The sequence below is a fragment of the Petromyzon marinus genome, chromosome 40 (assembly GCF_048934315.1).
Source record: "Petromyzon marinus isolate PM22_M1 ecotype Great Lakes invasive population chromosome 40, UKy_Petmar_22M1.pri1.0, whole genome shotgun sequence".
NCBI classification, from domain to species: domain Eukaryota; kingdom Metazoa; phylum Chordata; class Hyperoartia; order Petromyzontiformes; family Petromyzontidae; genus Petromyzon; species Petromyzon marinus.
Genome location: NC_133706.1, coordinates 10,078,193 through 10,099,308, shown reverse-complemented (window position 1 = coordinate 10,099,308; position 21,116 = coordinate 10,078,193).

Below are 21,116 nucleotides of genomic sequence, written 5' to 3'. Positions count from 1 at the left end.
CGTTTCACGACCGCGATTTCCCTGCTCTTTGCTAACCCCGCGCTAATAATTCCCTGAATGCGCAGATGGAAATAAATTATGACAAGGTAGGTTTAAAATTGCTTTCCCCCCCCCCTGCCAACCCCCCCCCCCCCCCGCCCAATCGCTTGCAGTAGTTGCGGGGGAAGGAAGGGGGAAAAGGAGAAAAAGCGACCCACCCACGACATATAATGAAATAAAACATGTATATGTATTAAAATCGTGTGTACCTTGAACTCGGTGTTAAAGAACCATGCAAAAAAAAAACCTGGCCCTTAATTTGTTTCTAAGAATTGTTTGAAATACTTTTTTTTTGCTTTTTTTGTCCGAACTGCCAAGCGGTTAGGACGTGAAAATGTGTCTCGAGGCAGGTGCATGTTGACCCAGGCTCCTAGGAAACGTCCCAGAGGGACGTGACAAGGTCCACGGGTTCCGGCAGTGCGCCGCGGCCGTGAGTTGTCAAATCAACATTCCTGGGAAGGGGGGAGGGTTCATGCGCAGCCCCCCCCCCACCTCCGATTTGTCAATCTACTGCTGGATGAGGACCCCCCCCCTCCTCCTACGCGGCAGTGTGGGAATGACCATAACAATGTCGCGTCGGTCCTCCTGGTCCCGCCTCCGCGTCCCAATGAACGCAAATGTGAGCACTCTTGACACGGGAATACGGGGAAGAGGGGTGGGAGGAGGTTGCACGTGCGCATCCTTTTGTCAAATCCATTGCTACTCCCTCGCACCGTACGGGTTAGTGGGGATTATTTGGCCACACTTCGCCACGCTCGGTCGGTACGGTTTCGTGAAGGTGGGGAGAGCGTCAACGTTCGGAGCGTGGTACAGTTACAATCATTATTGTTGTTTTTTTGTTTTGCTTCGCTGTGCCCTCTGCTGCCCACCTCGCAGCTTCACAGCAGCCGATAGCACCCCGTGTGTTTATGCACGCTGGTTGTCCACCCAGGCACGAACCAAGCTCAGCAGCCTGCTTGGCGTTCGAGCTGTGATGCGACCGGGCGCATTGCGGGTGATTGGGTCACGAGTAGGGCTGACGATTAATTGATTTCAAATCGCAATCGCAATTTGAAATAATGGGATTTAGCAAATCGCAAAGTCTGAGATTTTTTTGCGATTTGAAAAGTCCCGTTACTTTTTTATTTTTTATTGTTATAACTTTGTTAATTTAACTTAACGATTATTCTATGTTGGATTGTTCTATTTCAATTAAAAATGTTTCATAAATACATGTTGGAAGCAATTCATATATTTTAAGTTCTCATCCTTGCATTAGAATATATATAGCAGTTCATAGTTTGATGGTATCATGTGGTAATGCTCCATCACGTGTTTTAAATCTATTACACAGTGAATATTGAACTGAAGCTTGACTTGAAGATGTTTAATCACAATCGCAATATCTGTCACAAAAATCGCAATTAGATATTTTCCCCAAATCGTTCAGCCTTAGTCACGAGTGTGTGGTTTGTTATTTGTAATATCTGCGATCAATGGTCCAGAGATTAAAATTTTAAAAAATGTTCGCTATGTTCTCATGTCTGCTCAATGTGTGGCGTTTCTTTTTTTCGTGAGTGGCGACTGGACATTTGTGAAAAGGAGCTTTATAGCTCATCGGATTCCTCCAGTATTAAATACATATTCTGATTCTCTGATTCTGTTTGTAACTTATTCGGCTACTTGGGAACATAACCGGCCCGGTGGATCAGGTGTAGGCAGCGAGCGGATCGCAATCAGAAGGTTGCGAGTTAAAATCCTGGTTGGACGACTCAGCCCACCATCCCTCCAGGGTCGATAAAGTGAGTATCACTGTGCGGGTAAGTCAACGGCGGTTGACCTATGGATAGACATGCTCTCGCCAGGGGAATGTAGAATTTCCAGGGTCACGATTCAATTCAAGAATCGATTATTTTGTAAGAGCAATGTGGTGAGTACAGTGACAGGGGGGAGTTGAATCGATCATCATCATCATCGCTAGCCATGATCTATCCACTGTTCCTCCCTAAGCCGGCGCGATCTCTCGCGGCCTTGCGATGCCACAATCCATTCAGCTCCTGCACGCGAGCCAATTTCATCGCTCCGTCTCCACGGCGTACGTACTCCACGCATAAATTCGAGTAAAGTGTGAATACGATTCAAAAAACGTTTTAATCCACTGCTGCATGCAGAATGTCTCCCTACGCCGAGCGACCATACTTCACCATGCTGGTCAGTGCGGATTGCTGGAGTGGGAGAGGCCCGGCACCGGATCGGAAAACGCCCGACAATCATCATAAGTTGTGGCCGGGAATCGAAATCAGGTGGACTGGGGGGTCATTGCGCAAAGTGCACGAATCACGTGCGCCATCGTTCCCTCTCACATCATCATCCCGAGCTCTTACGGCAGTAACCTTGCTCGATTCGACAAGACGTGCCGACTCTTGGCGATCACGACTTCGATAGCAGCGGTGTTTTGTCGCTGCACGCTTGACCGTTTCGTGCCCAACAGCTGCGTTGTGTGAAAGAAAAAGTGAGGTTGCAACATCGACTCTTTTAACAGCAATGCGATCGGCGCATGTGCAGCATAGCGTGAGCTGTGGAATCGCCATTGACGGATGAATCGATGCATCGTTACACACGGAGAAAGCGTGTGGCTTAACGACGAAAAATAATATTCTTTGATTCTTTCGGTAAAGTCACGTAGAATGAGAATAAAATAATAAATTGATAAAATAAAATAACACAATAATATTATCACGACGTTTCGGCCACAACACAAGCGGCTTTCATCACAGTCTCGTCCCTTCACCTGATGAAGGCCGCATGTGTTGTAGCCGAAACGTCGTGAGAATATTATTGTGTTATTTTATTTCATCAATTTATTATTTTATTCTCATTCTACGTGACTTTACCGAAATAACCAAAGAAGATTAATCCTTGCAGTCACGAAAGCTTTAAGACGAAAAATAACTTGCTCACAAACACTTTGATCCGTGCGTATGTGTATGTACGTGTGTGTGTGGTAGTGGGGAGCGAAAGTGTAGCGGTTAGCACGCTGCGAACACCAGTGACGATTAGGTCGACTCAGCCTCAAATGAGTACCTGGTGCGGTGTGTAAACATTGCCACTAGGGAGACAAAGGCGGTCGGGCGTGGTGCTGGCCACCCACCCCCTCGTGTACCGTTACCGGCCTTAATAGGTGCTCGCTAACAGCACTTGCCCCTACAGTCTGTTAAGGCTATACGGGGGATCTTTATCTTTGTGTGGGTGTGTGGACGCACGTGTGTGGGTGTGTGGCGTTTTCTCATAAATATTAAATTAGCCAAGTTGCCTTTTTGGTTTTGTTATTTACGGTGCGTAATAAGAAAAACATTCCGTAGAGTACTGGATTTTACCGGATTTAAAATTGCTTATGTTGTGACACTACAGACCGTTGCCGAAAAAATAATATAATCGATAACGTTATGAGTGGATATTACAAAAAAAACGTTAAAAATAAAGTCATCGATAACGTTAAGTGAATATAAAAACGTTAAAAGTAATATAATCGATAACGTTAATAGTGAATATTACAACAACAAAAAGCGCTAGGCCAAGCGTTTGCTCAGATGACAACTTACTTCTTCAGCGGCAACAAAGGAACGCGGCTAATAAAACTAATGCTGCCTTAGTGCCGGCATTCAAACGAATTGGGCTGTGACGCACACAAAAGCCGATGGTGGCTTTGAACAACTGCGGCACGCAAAGCCTCCGTTTGCCATCTCAACTGATATCGGGCGCGCGATTCCGTGCTTCGTCAGCCTCCCGTGAGAAGCCGTGGACCCCCCCCCCCACCACCACCACCACCATCAGACCCCACAAAGACCAACAAAGACAAAAGATCCCCCGTGTAACCTCGAACAGATCGTTGGGGCAAGTGCTGTCAGCGAGCACCTATTAATTCAGCGAAAGCACACGGATGGGGTGGGGGGGTGATGTGGCCGGAATCCCTTGGCGCGCCCTTGTTCTCCCGGTGATGATGTCCACACGACCTTCGGGGACGCACGGCACCGGCTCAGCTCTCACGCGCCACCAACGTCAGCCGTGGCCGGGAAATCAAATGCCGGTTTGACGGGTTGGCGCGGCGCGTGCGGACCATTGCGCCATCACTCCCACGCGACGCACCATCGACGCACGGGCACCGCTCGTTTCACCCTCTCCATCGGCATGCGGTTTACCACTGAGTCACTTTGCTCAAGGGAAGAATGGCGGAGAAGCGGTGGCGCATTCCTTAGCGCGCCGCAGTAACACATCCGAACGGCAGCGACGACCGATACCCGATCCTGTCCTGGGCCTTCACTGAGCCGCATTGACCAGCGTGGTGAAGTATGGTCAAGCAACCCCCGAAACTTCCACGGCATTGGTTGATTGACCAAGGGGCCCCACGCAAGAATTGCAGTGAAAAGATAAAAAAAAACACAATTGCAACAGCTTCTCCCTCCTCACAACATCCCACCAGTTCATCTGAATGGAGAGTCCAACGCTGGCAGTCGCAGTGTTACACAGTCGAACCCTTTATTTAACCAGTAGATTAAATAAAGACCCAGAGCGCGACCTGGGTTACAAGAAGTCATTTTACAATTTTATAATTATCGATTAAATGTGGTAGTTTCATAATCAGTAAATAAGGCTAAGTTCAGAACCCGAACTCATCATCCGTATCATCATGGAGAATATCAGGAACTAAATTGATTCGCTGATGAGATACCGAATGTCAAAACCGGCTTTGCTTGCATCGAACCTGTGCTGCGGAAACGATGCACTCCCGTGTGTCTCATGGAAAGTGTGAAAAAATAGATGTCATTCATTTTTAGTGTTCAGGGGGGGTCAGGTATGGGAAGCATGTATGTACGTTGAACTTCTTTCGCACCGTACGTAGCCAACCGCGCTAACCGGAGGTGCGGGGCGGGGGAGGTGGGGGGGGGGAACAACCAAACTTAAAACACAGAACGCAGTCGGCGTAATGCCCGCGTATTTATTTCGCTCGGCAAGGAGAGGCGAAAATTCCACGGAAAACACTGCCGACGAAGCGTCAGCCGTGCAACGCAACCTGCGGAAATCAGAGCCACTGACTGGGCCGTGCGAGCCGAGGCGACGTCGCGACAGCGGCGCGAGGTGGCCGTGTTTTAACCGTCGGCGGGTTTTGTTGTTGTTGTTGTTGTCGTCGTCAGGCAGAATGTCGGAGGAGGCCCCCGGCTGATGACCGCAGCGTCTCTTCTCGCTCCGGTGGCTCGCCCTGGCTTGAAACTTCATGCGGCTTTTGTACCGAAACTCGGCGCTTGATAATTACCCGTTTCTTGCCCCTTCTTTACGAATGTCTGCGCTGTCAGATTACGGTGATGCATTAGACCATGTAATTGTTTAAATGAGTTTTTAAAAAAAATCCCTGCAAGATACCCTCCATTCTACTTCACCGCTCCCCCCCCAACCCACCCACCCACTGCACAGGAATTAGGTTTCTGCAATAATGACAAAGCCATCTTTTCATTTGTTTGGAGCCAGCCAGCCAATTTATTTTTATTTAGTACTAATTAACTATGTCAGCTGGGGCATTCCTGCCCGTTTTAACCCCAAAAAAGCAGTTTGTTTAAAATCGGCGCCCGCACCTTATCGCGCACAAAGGGTCAAACTTTATTTTCTTTTTACGCGAGCCCAAAATTCTCGCCCCCTTCATATTTTCGCTAATAAGTTCCAGAAAGATCTCTCCCGAGGCACCTCATAATGCTGGCGTGATTATTTCGCCAAAGATAGACAAAGGCTGCGAGCAACGCAGCCCCCCCCCCCCCCCGGTCTTGTTAAATCCTGGCCGCCTGACCTCCAAGGTCACTATTTGGTGACAGTCCATTATCTGTGTTTTATTTTCCCCCTGCTTTAGATATTTTGTTCTCCTCCGCGCTTTTCTCTCCACGTAGGCCAGGAGCCCCCCCCATCAATGGTGGGGGACGTCGGCGTGAGACAAGTGGCGGCTTTTTCATCTCTTTCAGCTGCCGCCAAACCTCAAATTAGTTGCGCTCCCGTATTAGCTGCCGCTGCTGGGCTTGAGCTGAGGCGTCGTTCCCCGCCCCGTAGCTCCACAGACCCCCCCCCACCCCCCCCCCCCCATGGCTGCTGGCACCCTGCGGGGGGAGGGGGGGGGCAGTGATGGCTCCATTCTTGCCTGGGGTATTGTAGCATCTCATCCCTGCAGCAGAACCTCTTTGCTAACTCTCTGGGGTTTGACGTGAGGTTGTGATGGGCGCCGCGAGCAGCTTTGACAAATCGTTTGGTAATTTGAGAATAACTGCCGCCAATTTAATTTTTATTTCATACATTTTGCGCGTCTGTCTGTCTATGCTGCCTTGGTGCCGCAGTCAGCACCCAGGACCAGCGATCGATGTACCCGGGCATGCCACCTGCCCATGGCCCGCCTCCGTCCATCCAACGGTGGCACCCACAGTGTACACCACGGTGAGCCGATCGGCAGGTCGTGTGTGGCGGGGTAAAGTGTGGACACTCCCACCTCTTCCAAGACGTCTACCGAGCGTGGAAAAAGAGCACGCACCCCCCAAAAAAAATCAACTCCAGCGATGCTCTCTGGAGCCCCCTCCAGCGGAGGCCCTTGCGTCAGCTGTGGCGTGGGTAGGCAATTGCAGGCCTGTGCCTGGCGGACGACAGGGGTCCCCCGCGAGAGGCCAGGTGCAGCATCAGGAGATGCCGGGAGACAGAGGACCCAATCGCAAAGCGGATAGCGCGCGCCGTCAAGTCCGTGAAGAGAGTCCGACTGCCGGCCACAGCCAGCCGTGGCAAGGTGTTAATTCCCTCGCCTGGTATGCAGGAGGTCGTGGGTTCGATCCCGACCCTGACGCCTGCTGTATATTTTGAGTTTGCGTGTCTCACCTGGTGGTCGCGTGGATTTTTCTCCGGGTCCTCTGATTTTTTTCCTTCACATTTAGAAACAACGTTCGAAATGAAATAAGTATTTTGGCTGCTGCTATATATTTCTACGTGATAAGTCACTTTGTTGAGCTATCATTTGTGGCCAGATCGCTTCCGCTATACAATAACACTATAGCTCAGTGGGCCTTAACCTGGAAAATAAAAATAGTTTATAGTTGAAGAACGCCGGCGGCGAATGAGACCTAGAACCGGTCCAGGACACCACTTTCACGAAGACAAATACCCGCGTGTGACCGGTGTGGTGAAGTATGGTAAAAAAAACAAAGGATCTGTAAACAATTATTGTTAATTATTTCGTGCAAGTATGCCTCGCGCCGTTGTTATTGCAGCATCCGCACAAACCCACGGTGAAAAAATACACATTACGGGATGTTTGGGAGCATTATGGCTAATCATTAATTGGATAAACACACAGACACAGGGTGATGAACGTCCATCACTGTATGCAAATGTATTTGTCGTCGGCCAATGTGACCTGCAGACGAAATATTGCATCCGAGAATCGGTTTAAGCAGGCAAATCCTGGCATGGTTTCAACCTTCTGGGTCTCATCAGCAGAGGCCGGTCAATTAATGCAATGCCGGCCCGACGCCAGATGCTCCTAAGACGAGCAGAGGAGCCACTCATTTGAGCCGCGTAAGCATTATAATACATCGCCGCTTAGAAATTAATGATGCGGCGTTGCAACGTGGGTAACGTTTCCACGGTTAGTCTCGCAGACGTCGTTGTTTGCATTTACGCATCGTGCAAAGGTGCAGCCCGGCAATCGCGCCCGTGTTGCCAATGCTGGCGGAGGAGGCGCCACCAGGGGGCGAGCTAGAGAGCCCTTCTAGAAGGCGTTTGGCCTACTCGTCCATGCTGGCCACACATCGCGGAAGAGGTGGGGTCAGAACTTCACCCCACCGCACGCGACCCGTTGATCGACTGCGTTGTACCCACCGTCTATTCCTGGGTGGACAAGAGGTGATTGGAGATTTTGAGAAACTCACGCCGCTATCTTGGCTGCTGTGACGGGACATTGAATCGCGCCGACGACTGCTGTATTGCAAATCCGGCTTCCTTACCTTTTAGCCACTGCGGCAGCAGTCACGTCGCTGCTGTTTAAATCCCAAGTGCGTTGTATCCAGCGATGAGTTTCGTCTGGGTCCAATCAGAATTAAGTAATCCAGAAGATAATGTTTTGCTAACCAGAACGCCACGTCCAGTATACCTCATGCTGAGGGTTGGAGATATAAGTCGCGTGCCTCCTCCTCCTCCTCCTATGGGTGCAGTGATAATTTGGCGAACGGAATCGGCGATGAAGAGATGCGTCAATCGATGGCATCTTCGATTTGCGAAAATCGACACAAGGCTCGTCGCGCGACTGCGACGAAGACGATTTTGACGAGCCCGAATGAAGGTGCAGACCAAGGTGATTGCAGAGAGGATTCCTTGCAAAAGATTTGGTGTTTTTAACATCTTAACACCTTCATTTGAAGCTTTCGTGACTGCAGGAATCCATTGGTTCTTTCGGTAAAGTCACGTAGGTAGAAGTAATAAGAGATCACGACGTTTCGATCGCCACACAAGCAATCGTCTTCGATCGAAACTTCATGATCTATTATTCTTTCTACCTACGTGACTTTACCGAAAGAACCAAAGAGTATCTTAACACCTGTTTTTATTTGCCAGAAAAGGTAAAACCAATTGTAATATGTTGATGATGGCAAGTGATGTCCCATGATGTAGCTGCTTGACCCCGAGCTATGAATGCCCTGATAGTGGCATTGCCTTTGTGCTATTCGCCTTTTGGCGTTCTCTGGTCTGGCACTGTTAGTGACACTAGACTCTAAATAAAGCTGTCTCTGGTGTGGAACAATCTGTGTTAAAGACAATGCATAGCCATAATAGAAGTTTTTTTGGGTTAAATCGCGTAAACAAATTTTACGCGATCTAACCCAAAACCTCTATTATGGATGATCTTAGTCGCGAAAACCTACGTGTTAAACTGACAATGGATATATTTTACCAGAGCATGTTTTTGTTTGCGTGTTCATCACGAGTACATGTGGTCAATGCAGACAACATTCCTTGCAAAAGATTTATGCTTGGTGTTTTAACATCGTGACACCTGTTTTATTACCATAAAGGATTAAAAAAAAAAACAATTATTTTATTGTGATTGGGTAACTTTATCACTTATTCGAGACGGCAGTGGCAATATAAATGCATGTAACAAATTATTTAATAAGTTAACCAATTGGGTGACCTGATAATACTGTGGGGGCGGCTTGCGGGGGGGGGGGATCAGAAATTAAGCACCCGAATATCTTAGAGTGGACTCAAAATATGACTCCGTCAGTCGGCTCGACTCGGAGAATTACACCGAAATCTACAGCCTGACCCTTGGCAAAAGTACAAAATGCTGACTCAATGAACACGTCTTCGACGTCCGCCAGCGGCGCGGAACGTCTCCGAGTGACGCCTCGGGCGTCCGGTGAGCGATGCCGCGCGGAGGCCAATATCGCTGGGTTACTGCGATGATGTCTGCAGGTACAGCGAGGGTCCAGGGATCACAGGATGCTCCTGCCGTTCCCCAATCAGTTCTTAGCGACAACTATTACTATTTTGTATTCCGGCAGGTAAGGTTCACTGAGCTGTATAGCCCTTTTTTTCAAAAGCGACCTGGCTATCACAAATGAAAGCTCAACGAAGTGGCTTATCAAGTGAATTTTTTTTAGCAGCCAACGAATCTAAACGCGTGACGTGTGATGTTGATTGTAAATGTGGAGGGGAGACCGGAGGACCAGGACCAAATTCCACGCGACCACGGGGAGAGAGACACTCACACGCCAAATATACAGGTATCATGACCGGGATCGAACCCAGGACCTTCCTGTATACCGGGCGAGGTAGTTAACATCTTTCCACCGTGGCGCCCTCCATGACAGGACGGACGCCCCCTGTGGAGGAGGAGAAAGAAGGGAGGTGGAGGAAGGAGAACAACAACAACGACAACAACGACAACAACAACAACGACAACAACAGGGCTGGCTGTCCGCGGGCCCTTTTTACGCTCGCACTGAACCTGCGACGCCACGCGGCTCGGTTAAAAAAAATTAAAAAAATCCTGCGGCCGCGGCTTTCGTCCCCGGAGCGAGCGGCAAGCAGCGGAGCCGCGGGGCGCGCAGTGGGCACGGAGTGACCGCTGTGCGTTGGCATCATCCGGCAGCGGAGCGGAGAGGACCCATTTCCTGCGTCGTCTTCTACCGCGTATCTCGCTCGCGCGATTCCTTTGTGGTTTTGTTGGTTTCTTTTTTTTTTGGGGGGGGGGGGTGGAGGGGGGGTTCGCTTTTGTTTTTTTAAGGGCATCGATTGACTGCTCGGACAACTCGGAGATGAAAAATGGACTTGTGAAAGGAAGTCCCGTCAGGCCACCTGTTGTCCATTATTGGTGGGGGGGGGGGGGGGCGAAAGCACTCATAAATCATAACAGTGGCGAATTAATCAAGCTGTCAGTGCGTGGACGAAAGGTTGTGCGGCTGGGTTAAAGGTCGCGGCACGACTGATAGAGGTCAGGGCCGGCCCACATTCCTCATTGCCAAGTTGTTGCCGTCCGACGGAGCTCGCAAACAAAAGGGGCCGTGGAGGATGGCGCGGGAGGAGAGAGAGGTGGGTGGTGGTGGTGGTGGTGGCGGGGGGGGGAGAGAGACGACGGACCTGAGAAGCGTGGCCAGGCGGGGGGCGGGGGTGGGGGGAGATAAACTTATCGGGTAGTGCAAATTAAAAAAGGAAATTCTGTCGGCCGCAGTTGACGGATTGCTGTTGCGGTGCGTCAAGGACGGGAGTTTATCAACGTCGGCGTGATCAAGTGTGGGCGATAAACACAATTTTTCGCGCTTTTTCAGTCGAGTTGAGGACAAATTCAGTCCGGCAAAAACAAAGTTGGTGGGGGAGGGAGTGTGCGCACGCACGCGCCCGAGGGAAACTCGCGCCGCTCGTTACAAGGACACTGCCGCTGGCGGTTTGCGCCATGGATTGCAAATCACAACTGATGAGAAACTTATTTTTGCCCTGGTTGTTCTATTCGGAGAAAACGAAAAAGGTCCTCAGGAATTCTTACCAATTGTTGGCTTTGATCTTCCGCGAAGCTCATGGTCCACCCTAAATCGCATCCGCTGCACAGACCATGGCTGCAGATGCGGATACCTGATGCACGAATGAAAATTAAAATATCAACATGAGCGTGCGACTGTGGTAATCCAGAACAGACCGTACAACGTATAACGATGCAATGCCAGATCCACAAATACGAAGGAGACATCACGGTGATTACACTCCGCCGCTCCTGAGGGCGGTTATCTGGGCTTGGCCACCTGAATGTGAAATTCTAGCTGTTGCTCTGCATGTTCATCAGGCATACGAAAGAAGAATACCAATTATTCGTTTGATTTGCAGCCCTCGGTTTTACACGTAGGCCTTCGTGACCAATATAATCCATAATATAGTTTTTTGGATATTGGCATGTTCTGTTTACGTGACAACCCTTTCTAGTTGGCTGTGTCGGGTGGTGGCGGGTTTTAACGACACATTTATATATTTACACGATCTAACCACTAATAACCACCATTAAGGATTGCAGCCTTCTGTCAAACTACCGCTGGATGAAGGCCTCCCCACGATTGGTCAGTTGGTTGACCATACTTCATCACGCTGGTCAGTGCGGGTTGGTGAAGGAGTAGGCCACCCAAGATCGATTCAGATGTCGCTCGCCACTGATGTCAGCCGGGACCGAGAATCGAACTGAGAACACTGGGGTTGCTCATGCGATGCACTAAACCACTGCGTCGCCTCTCCAGCCCAACAACCACCGATGGCAAATGTCAGGCATCAGCAGTGCTCATGTGTTTCCCAATATATGTCTGTTATCCGTGTTGTTTTCATAACGCGAAATAGATACAACGCGATTAATGTATTAGGGAGCACATTTTTTATAACGTGGATGCGAATTTGATATAACGCGAATGAGCGAACAGAACTACGTCGCGGGAATAGAAACAAGCGGTCGTGCGTAGCATCGCACGAGGCGGGATGCTGCTGGATGCTTCTGGATGCTACCCACGCTCCTCAGGCTTTGTTCAGCCTGCGTACGCATCTCACGCGTTAGCGCGGACTGCGCTTTTCCCCATATTATTAATTATTATGACGCGATTTTTCCTGTCCTTAAGGAACGCAACTACCGCATTATCGGAGAACAGCATGTGTGTCTCTCATCAAGCAAACGCACGTAAAACAAAAAAGCCCTCATGTCGACAGGATGCAGTTTTCAGATTACTCATTCGGCATCTGCCCATGTGCCCATGTCACTTGAGCGCATCCTCAAAGGAAAATAATAACAATACCGCCGGCGGCGCTGGACTGACCGCGCGCACACAACCAGGCTCACCTGTCGATTGTGCTCCGACTCAATCCGGGGGTCGCGGGAAAACCTCGTGTTTCTGCTTGACCTCTGACCCCCCACTGCCGGGACGACACCGGCTGACGGGGTCATCGTGCCACTGACACCGGCGGTGATACATCATCGTGATCATCGTCGTCGTCGTCATCATCACCTGTCATGGTCTTATCTACTGCTGGACGCAGGCTTCTATCCCCCTACCCCCCACCGCCCCAATGGGTGCAGCAGTGGTGAGATTTTAGTTAATTCGCCTGGTATACAGGAGGTCGTGGGTTCAATCCCGATCCTGACGCCTGCTGCTGCTGTATATTTGGAGTTTGCGTGTCTCTCTCTCTCTCTCCCCGTCGTCACGTGCATATTTGGAGTTTGCGTGTCTCTCTCTCTCCCCGTCGTCACGTGGATTTTTTCTCCAGTTTTCCCCTCCACATTCAGAATCAACATCGCGGGTTCAGAGTGTTTGGCTGCTCCATATTTCCACGTGATAAGCCATTTGGTTGGGCGATCATTCGTGGCCAGGTCTCCATGTAAACTCAGTGGGGCCTTACCTGGTAATAAAATAAAATAAAACACCGTTGATTTGCGTTTACCTCTCACGGTCACACAATGCAACAATCCGTGGAACTCCATCACGCGCAAGACGATTTCATCACTCCAGATCCCCCGCCTCTGGACGTCCTCCAGAGGCGCGCGTTTCCTCCTGTGGCTGGCGACACGGGGTCAGCGGCGTCGGCTGTGGAGTGTGCAGGCGGTGCAACTGCAACGGGGGGGAGGGGCACAGGTGGGTCGGAGGGGGCCCGGGCGTCATGATAAAGGAGAGGGAGGGTGGACGGGGCACTGATCGAACTGCCGTGCAAAACCCTCGACTCCCCACCCCCACCCACTTGCCGGGATCTGGAATCTTTGGCGCTGTCCCATTAGATGTCTTTCGTTTGCTCGACCCTGCCTTGAATTGGAGGAAGAAAAAATACAAATATCTGAGCGCACACACGTCGGGCAGTTACTGAAGGCGGACCGGGATCAAAGTTGATGATGTAGAGCGGTTATACGAGAGCCGGTTAGAGTGCTTTTGTAAAAAAAAAAAAGCTAACTCGGTAATGGCGAGCTTCAAACCGATGGGCCCGATGAAGAACGCTATAATCAGTGCACTTTGCTTGCTATCGCGTACGCAGAGGATGCAGCCGCAGTTGAAAGCTGTTCATAATAAAGGTCTTTGGGTAGAAAGCTGTTCATTACATGGCTGACGACGAGCCCGAGGTGCCGTGCTCATTCACACGTGTCTTCCATAACAACGTCTCACCATTGAAAGCGACGAGGGTGCGCCCGTAAAGGTAACGCACCTTCAACAGAGCGGTTTTCGTTGGTATTTTTGGAGCTTCTGGGCCTGTGATCGGCAACTGTGGTACCATGAAAAATAGCAAGTGGCCGTTTAAGGCGACAGATGCAGAGGGACGTGCGCGGTGGAATAGGTGGAGCGCAGGAGTCGTGTTGGAGGCGATAGAAAGGGCATTTGGCATTCGCGCCGTCCTTATAGCGCAAGGCTGTGAATCACGAAGGCGCAGTGTTTCACAGACGAGTGTAGTCTGCCAGTAGGGGGGCGACGTCGTTTTGCAGTTTTAACCCAATTAAGCACACCCGCCCTACTCTTTAAAGAACAAAAAACCCTCACCGGACCTTTAAAGACCGCAGTGAATTCACTCGCAGCATTAACCAGGGCGGCCGCCGTTGTTCGAACCGCGAAGCCCCCACGACAAGAGGCGGAAGTGCCATTCCGCTCGGCCGTGTCAGGACGGGCGGGCGGGCGGGCGGGCGGGCGGGCGGGCGGGCGGCACGCGGCGCGAGTGATCGTCGCGGCGCTCAACACCTCGCCACTTCACGCATGGACACCACGGTGGAGAGATGTTAAATGCCTCGCCGGGTATACAGGAGGTCGTGGGTTCAATCCTGACCCTGATTCCTTGTTGTATATTTGGAGTTTGCATATTCTCCGCCGTGGTCACGGGGATTTTACTCCGGGTCCTCCAGTTTTTCCCTCCACATTCAGAATGGACACGCGTTCAGAGCGTTTGGCTGCTCTAAATGTCCACGTGATAGGCCTACTTCGTCAAGCTATCATTTGTGGCTAGGTCGCTTCTGAAAAAACAGCTGTAAAGCTCAGTGGGCCTTGCCTGGTAAAATAATAAACAAAAAACTTACAAGAAGAGCCATTTTTTTCGAACTCGGTCAAACCCCCCCAAAAAAAATCAACATTTCAAAAGCCGCAATGCAACGTGAATACGAGCCGGTGGGTGGTCCTTGATACGTAACGTCGCGAAGCGACAGTCCTTGAAGAGCCGCGGGTTGCCGCCCCGCACGCTTCAGATGGACGCGCGGGGCTCACGGAGCTATTCGAACCGAGCTGACGCCGCGGGCCCAGCGCCTTCACGCACAGAGGACGCGGGCTCCGGGCCCTTACGGCAAAATCGAACCCGCGCGCAACGTTGTGATCGCGCGCAACCCGGCAGCGGGAGTCACGATCAACAGCTTGAATATAAAACACGGCGCGCGAGAGGGAGCCCCCTCCAATTGGAACTATTGCAGATGCTATTGATCACTCGGGAGAATATGCAACGTGCATCGTCCGACCGGAAGACCTTCCCGTAATTCTGCGCCGATGCGCCCAGCACGCTGGCTCGCGGCCACGCAAGCGTTTAGGGTATTTCCAGGAACAGGGCTCCTACAATGGTGAAACAAAACTGTCAACAGGAATAAGTTTCATGGAGCGAATGAGTTACGGTACATTAGAGAAATGTTGCGGAGTTAAACGCTTCCTGTCACAATGCCGTATGCCATCTAATTGGCACTCATGGCATATTCAATGTCAATTATTGCAGCGTGCCCTAATCTGAGCTGAACGCTGTTGAAAATTTGTAACGAACGAAAACAATATATAACCGTTGAGAGAAAAGTAAATAAAATTCGTGTTTTTTTCCCCACTCTGCTGACGGAAATGACTAACGCGGTAGTGGCTGACGAGAAACACACGGGCATTACCTCGTCTCGTTTCTGTTCTCATTGTGCAGTGATAATTTCCACACAGAAGGACTCCCCTTTATCTGCCGGTGGTGTGTGAGGGGGGGGGGGGGGCGAACATCGCGGATTCTATGATCCGCGGGGGTTGTCTATTATTCGAATTGGTATCACTTATACTGATTTTTTTTTATCATGGAAAAGAGAATTCGTTTGTGGGATTATTCATGTTATGCTGTTAAAAAAAAACAACTACAGACAATAGACACCTGTGCCACAATGCAAGATAGAGCAAACGCTCAGGATAATTATGGCAAATCAGAAGAACAAGGCTAGGCATAGCAGGATATTTCATGGATCTTGTAGGTCCCACAGGTAATAGAGGAGTCACGGGACAACCCGGCGGATACCAGCACACTTTGGTGATATCGTGGCTAAATGTTTAATGTATTGGTTAAAACCAAAAAATCATCCGAACAAATACTAAATTGCGTTGATAATACGTCGGATACATTCGCGGGGCGTTCTCTATTGTGTTGTATTGGGATAACACCCAACAGATTAGTGAGTTGCAGTACAAGAGAGGTAAACGCAAGGGATACCGAGACGTGTTGGCGATATACCGGCCAAAATGTCCACCTTTATAAAAACAATACCAAAAAACTCAACAACAAAAAACAAACCGTGGGACTTACGACGGCCCGTCGTGGAAACAAAACCTAAAGGCTCATCAGCTACGATGACAAATATTTGTTTTCACCGTCAGTGAAACGCGTGCATTCCCGCTAATTCTCGGCGTTTGTACGCGCGCGCACACACACACACGGCAGTAGATCATTCGCGCCCTCCTGTGAAATGTTGCCGCGAGTCGGAGAGTCCTCGTGATGTGGTGACCTCGAGTGGAGTGGACAAACGATGTTGATTTCTCGCGGTCGTGGGATTTCCCGCGGTCGTGAGAGATCCGTCGTGAGAGATCCGTCCTTATTTTTTCCGTGGGTCTTGGCGACCCGCGGGCGGACACCCCATGGGGTGGTGGGGGGGGGGCAGTCCGCCCGCGGGTCGCCAAGACCCACGGAAAAAAATAAGAAGCGGTGGAGGAAGAAGAGGAGGAGGAGGAAGAATAAATAACTCTCACTCATACCCTTTGGGTCCTTCGGTAAAGTCACGTAGGTAGAAGACAAATAATAAATAAAAAGTCACGACGTTTCATCACCTGTCACGGTCTATCTACTGCTGGATGCAGACTTCTATCCCTCTACCCCCCACCGCCTCAGCAGTTCTCCTGCTGTATTTTTTCACCCGAAGACGATTGCTTGTGTTGCGATCGAAACGTCGTGTTTTTTTGTTACAATTATTTTTCTATAATTACGTGACTTTACCGAAAGACCCAAAGAGTATGAATTCCTGCAGTCACGAAAGCTTTAAGTCGACATTAAACTCTCACTCACCCCAACGACACCGAGCACATCACCCCCAGCCCCCCCCCCCCCCCTCCCGCGAAGCCTTGCGGCAGGGCCAACCGAGGCAGCAGCGCTCGCCACTCATCCCCGTCCACCCCCCCCAACTCTCCCCCCGCTTTGAGACTCCCCTCGCAAATCACCCCCATCACCTCCCCCCCAGTTAATCACAGGTCGCGACCGTTAATGAGCTGGGGGGGTAAAACCTGCGTTTAAGTCAGCAGGTAAAAGGACGCGTTACTGCCGAGGAGAATGCGCGTGCAGTGACGGTCTTATTATCTTGGCGTCGCAACTTCGTGTCAGGCGGGAGGTAATACATTTCACCACGGGAGCAATAGAAGCTCATCTCGCCCGTATTAACCCCCCCCCCCCCGCCTTACACCCCCACCAAAAACCCCCTCTACGGCCCGCGTTTCTTTCGCGGCTAACAATCCCCGGAGTCAATTTGCATCGGGCATCAGCGGGACACGCGAGTTTGAACTCGAGTTTGAAGCGGAGTGCGTCGTGAAATAAATGAGATTACAAAGGACAGAGATGATTCTGTCGCCGTAGGAAGCTCGGTGTTAATTATGAATGACGAACGCACTCGCGCATGCACGCGCTGCCTATGGCTATCTTTTTCTCTCTCTCTCGCGCGCGCTCTCTCTCTACAAGTGGCGGAGTGTGTGTGTGTATATATAAGTACGTCGAACTTCTTTCGCACCGTACGTAGCCAGCCGTGCTAATCGGAGGCGCGGGTGGGGGAAGGACAACAAACAAAAAATGCAAAACAAAGAGCTCGAAAGAAATGAGCGATGGTGGTGGTCGTTGATGGTGTGAGCGGCGGTGGTGAGACTGTGGCCTAAAACTCAAACTCGGACTCCAACAATTGAGTCCACAGCTGCAGAAGGAATGTGAGACTCGTTTGCAGGCCTGGCGATAAGCTATCGAAGGGCCACAATAAAAACCGCGCTCTCAAGTCCGGTGATTTGATGGTGTCAGCAATGATCGCACGCACAAAAAAATGATGTCGCGTAAAAATAGTGTTTCGACTTAATTTTGTCTGAATTTTACTTCTGAGAGGTGAACATTTTGGTTTGAATGAAATGAAGAAAAAATATATACTTTTGTAGGGCACGTAAAAAGTGCTTCCCTCGTGTGGATAAAGAGGTCTCGTAAATTGACCTAATAAGTAACAATGGTGCCCTCTAATTACCCAGGAAGCCTCAAGCGTCTCAAGACCCTTTCGGGGGAGGGGCGGGTGGCTGCGTGGCTCCGTGGGTGGGTGGGTTGGTGGGTGGGTGGGGAGGACTCCCTTCGCATTGGGAGCGTTTGGCCAATCCCTTGAGTGGAGTGCTCGACGTGTGAGACGAGGAAACCAGAGAACCCCCCCCCCCCACCCCCTGGAGTACGCCCACACAGCGGAACGTCCCGGATTGGGCGCCGGCAACACGGCTCGGGTAGCGGCCGTGGAAACTCAGCAGCAGCATCAGCGGCGGCGACAGGGACAGTGCTCCCACTATAAAGGACCCCCCCCCACCCCCCGAGACCCTCGCACCCTCGTGCCCCCTTCCCTGCCACCACACAAATCTATTTAAGCCAAACGAGGCAGTCCTCCTACCCACCCACCCACCCTCCTCCTCATAGGAACAGAAGTTGCCTTCAGTGTCACCTCCTCTGTGATGCACGCTCCCACGCCCCCAGCCCGTGCGCCTTTGATACGGCCTCGTGGCAGCGTCTGGGGGCTTTAGAGAGGGCCCCCCCCCTCCATCCCCCTGCTACCTCCCCTGTGCAAAAGGGCGCCGCGGTGCGAAATGTTAACTACCTCGCCTGGTATACAGGAGGTCGTGGGTTCGATCCCAATCATGACCCCTGACGCCTGTTGTATATGCTTAGCTCTTTCGGTAAAGTCACGTTGAAGGGAAACAATAAAATAAAATAATAAAAAATATATAAAACAATAAAAATTATCACGACGTTTCGACCATAACACAAACGGTCGTCGTCAGGTGTGTCGGTTTGCATGAATTTATTTATTTTTAAACGGTGTATTTATTTATTTAAAAAACGTCTGCACCACGTGCAGCGATTTGGCAGTTTATTTAGAAGGACTAGTCCATCTATGTTTTGAAAAGAGGAGGGGGGAGACGAAAAATTAATGTATGCTGTTTGAAAGCCACTGTAAGCATGAACAATCAATTAATACCTGAAATGGTTAATCAAATCTTTCCAATGATTGCTAAGACAGAATCCATCTTCTCGGTTGAAATTGTCTCTGTGCTTGTATATGTGGATAGCCTCATGAACGAATCTCTCATGGTAGCCAGATGGCTTACAAAGAACCTCTGTCTTGGAAAAGTCAATGTCATGTGAGCCTACTGAATTATAACAATGATCTGCCACGGCCGAGGTGTTGGTCCTACCGTGTTTAAGGTCTGCTTTGTGTTCACGAATGCGGTCCGAGACATGGCGTTTGGTTTCTCCAATGTAACTACTACCACAGAGGCAACTTAGTTTGTAGACACCAGGGTACTGTATGTCTGGAATCACATCTTTTACAGACGGAACCAGACCACGGATTTTATGTAATGTGTTGAAACGGCCATGTGGCCAGATGACAAAAGTTTCATCCACGTACCTCTTCCATAAGGTTGGGCTCTAGACCAATTCTTCGACCATATCAATTCCATACACCCAGCCATCAGATTTACCATGGAAGTCGAAAAAGATGGCAAGCTACCTTTTTTGCATGTCCTAATAAAAAAGAGACCTGATGGTTCAATGAGCCACTCTGTCTACAGGAAAGCTACCCATACGGATGCTTATCTGAAACCGGATTCCCACCACCATCCATCACAGAAGAATTCTCTCATCAAGACTCTGTACCATAGAGCCCAATGCATATCCGACCAGGAACACATAGGCAGTGAACTCAAGCACGTACACCAAGCTCTTAAGGCTAATGGTTACTCCGACTATACAATCCGCAAAGCTAAAGCTATCACTCAAACCATGAAGAAGGACCCTCTTGAGGAGCCTTTCAAAACCATCACTTTACCCTACATTGCGGGGATCACAAAAAGATCTCCAAAATCTTGAATAAACACAAGATCCAGGTCCGTTTCAACACATTACATAAAATCCGGTGATCTGGTTCCGCTATAAAAGATGTGATTCCGGACATACAGTACCCTGGTGTCAACAAACTAAGTTGCCTCTGTGGTAGTAGTTACATTGGAGAAACCAAACGCCATGTCTCGGACCGCATTCCGTGAACACAAAGCAGACCTTAAACACGGTAGGACCAACACCTCGGCCGTGGCAGATCATTGTTATAATTCAGTAGGCTCACATGACATTGACTTTTCCAAGACAGAGGTTATTTGTAAGCCATCTGGCTACCATGAGAGATTCGTTCATGAGGCTATCCACATATACAAGCACAGAGACAATTTCAACCGAGAAGATGGATTCTGGCTTAGCAATCATTGGAAAGATTTGATTAACCATTTCAGGTATTAATTGATTGTTCACGTCTCCCCCCTCCTCTTTTCAAAACATAGATGGACTAGTCCTTCTAAATAAACTGCCAAATCGCTGCGCGTGGTGCTGACGTTTTTTATAAATAAATAAATACACCGTTTACAAAAAATAAATTAATGCGAACCGACACACCTGATGACGACCGTTTGTGTATGGTCGAAACGTCGTGAGTTTTTATTGTTTATATATATTATTTGATTATTTTATTTTATTGTTTCCCTTCAACGTGACTTTACCGAAAGAGCTAAGAATATGAATTACTGCAGTCACGAAAGCTTTAAATCAAAATTTAACTGCCTGTTGTATATTGGAAGCGTGCGTGTCTCTCTCTCCCCCCAATGATCGTGCGGATTTTTCTTCCGCATCCTACCAATATTCCCCCCCCCCCTCCACATTTAGAATCAACGTGCGTTTTAGAGCATTTGGCCGCTATAAATGTCCGCGTGATGAGACCACTTCGTCGAGCTGCCCTTTGTGAGAACCAGGTCCGCTTCTGAAAAAATAGTTCAGTGGGCCCTATACCTTTGATGAACACAAAAAAACGTTGACACGAAGTTGTAAGTGATGGCCATCGCGGTCTTTCGACGGTATGTGGTCGTTATTGCACAGTATGCGGTGTCTCTGTTGCCTTGGCTCATTTGTTGAGTCGTGTCAGCTGACCTTTTTATTGTTCTTTTTGGCAGCGTCAAATGGGTTGTGTCGATGTGGACTTGCGAGGC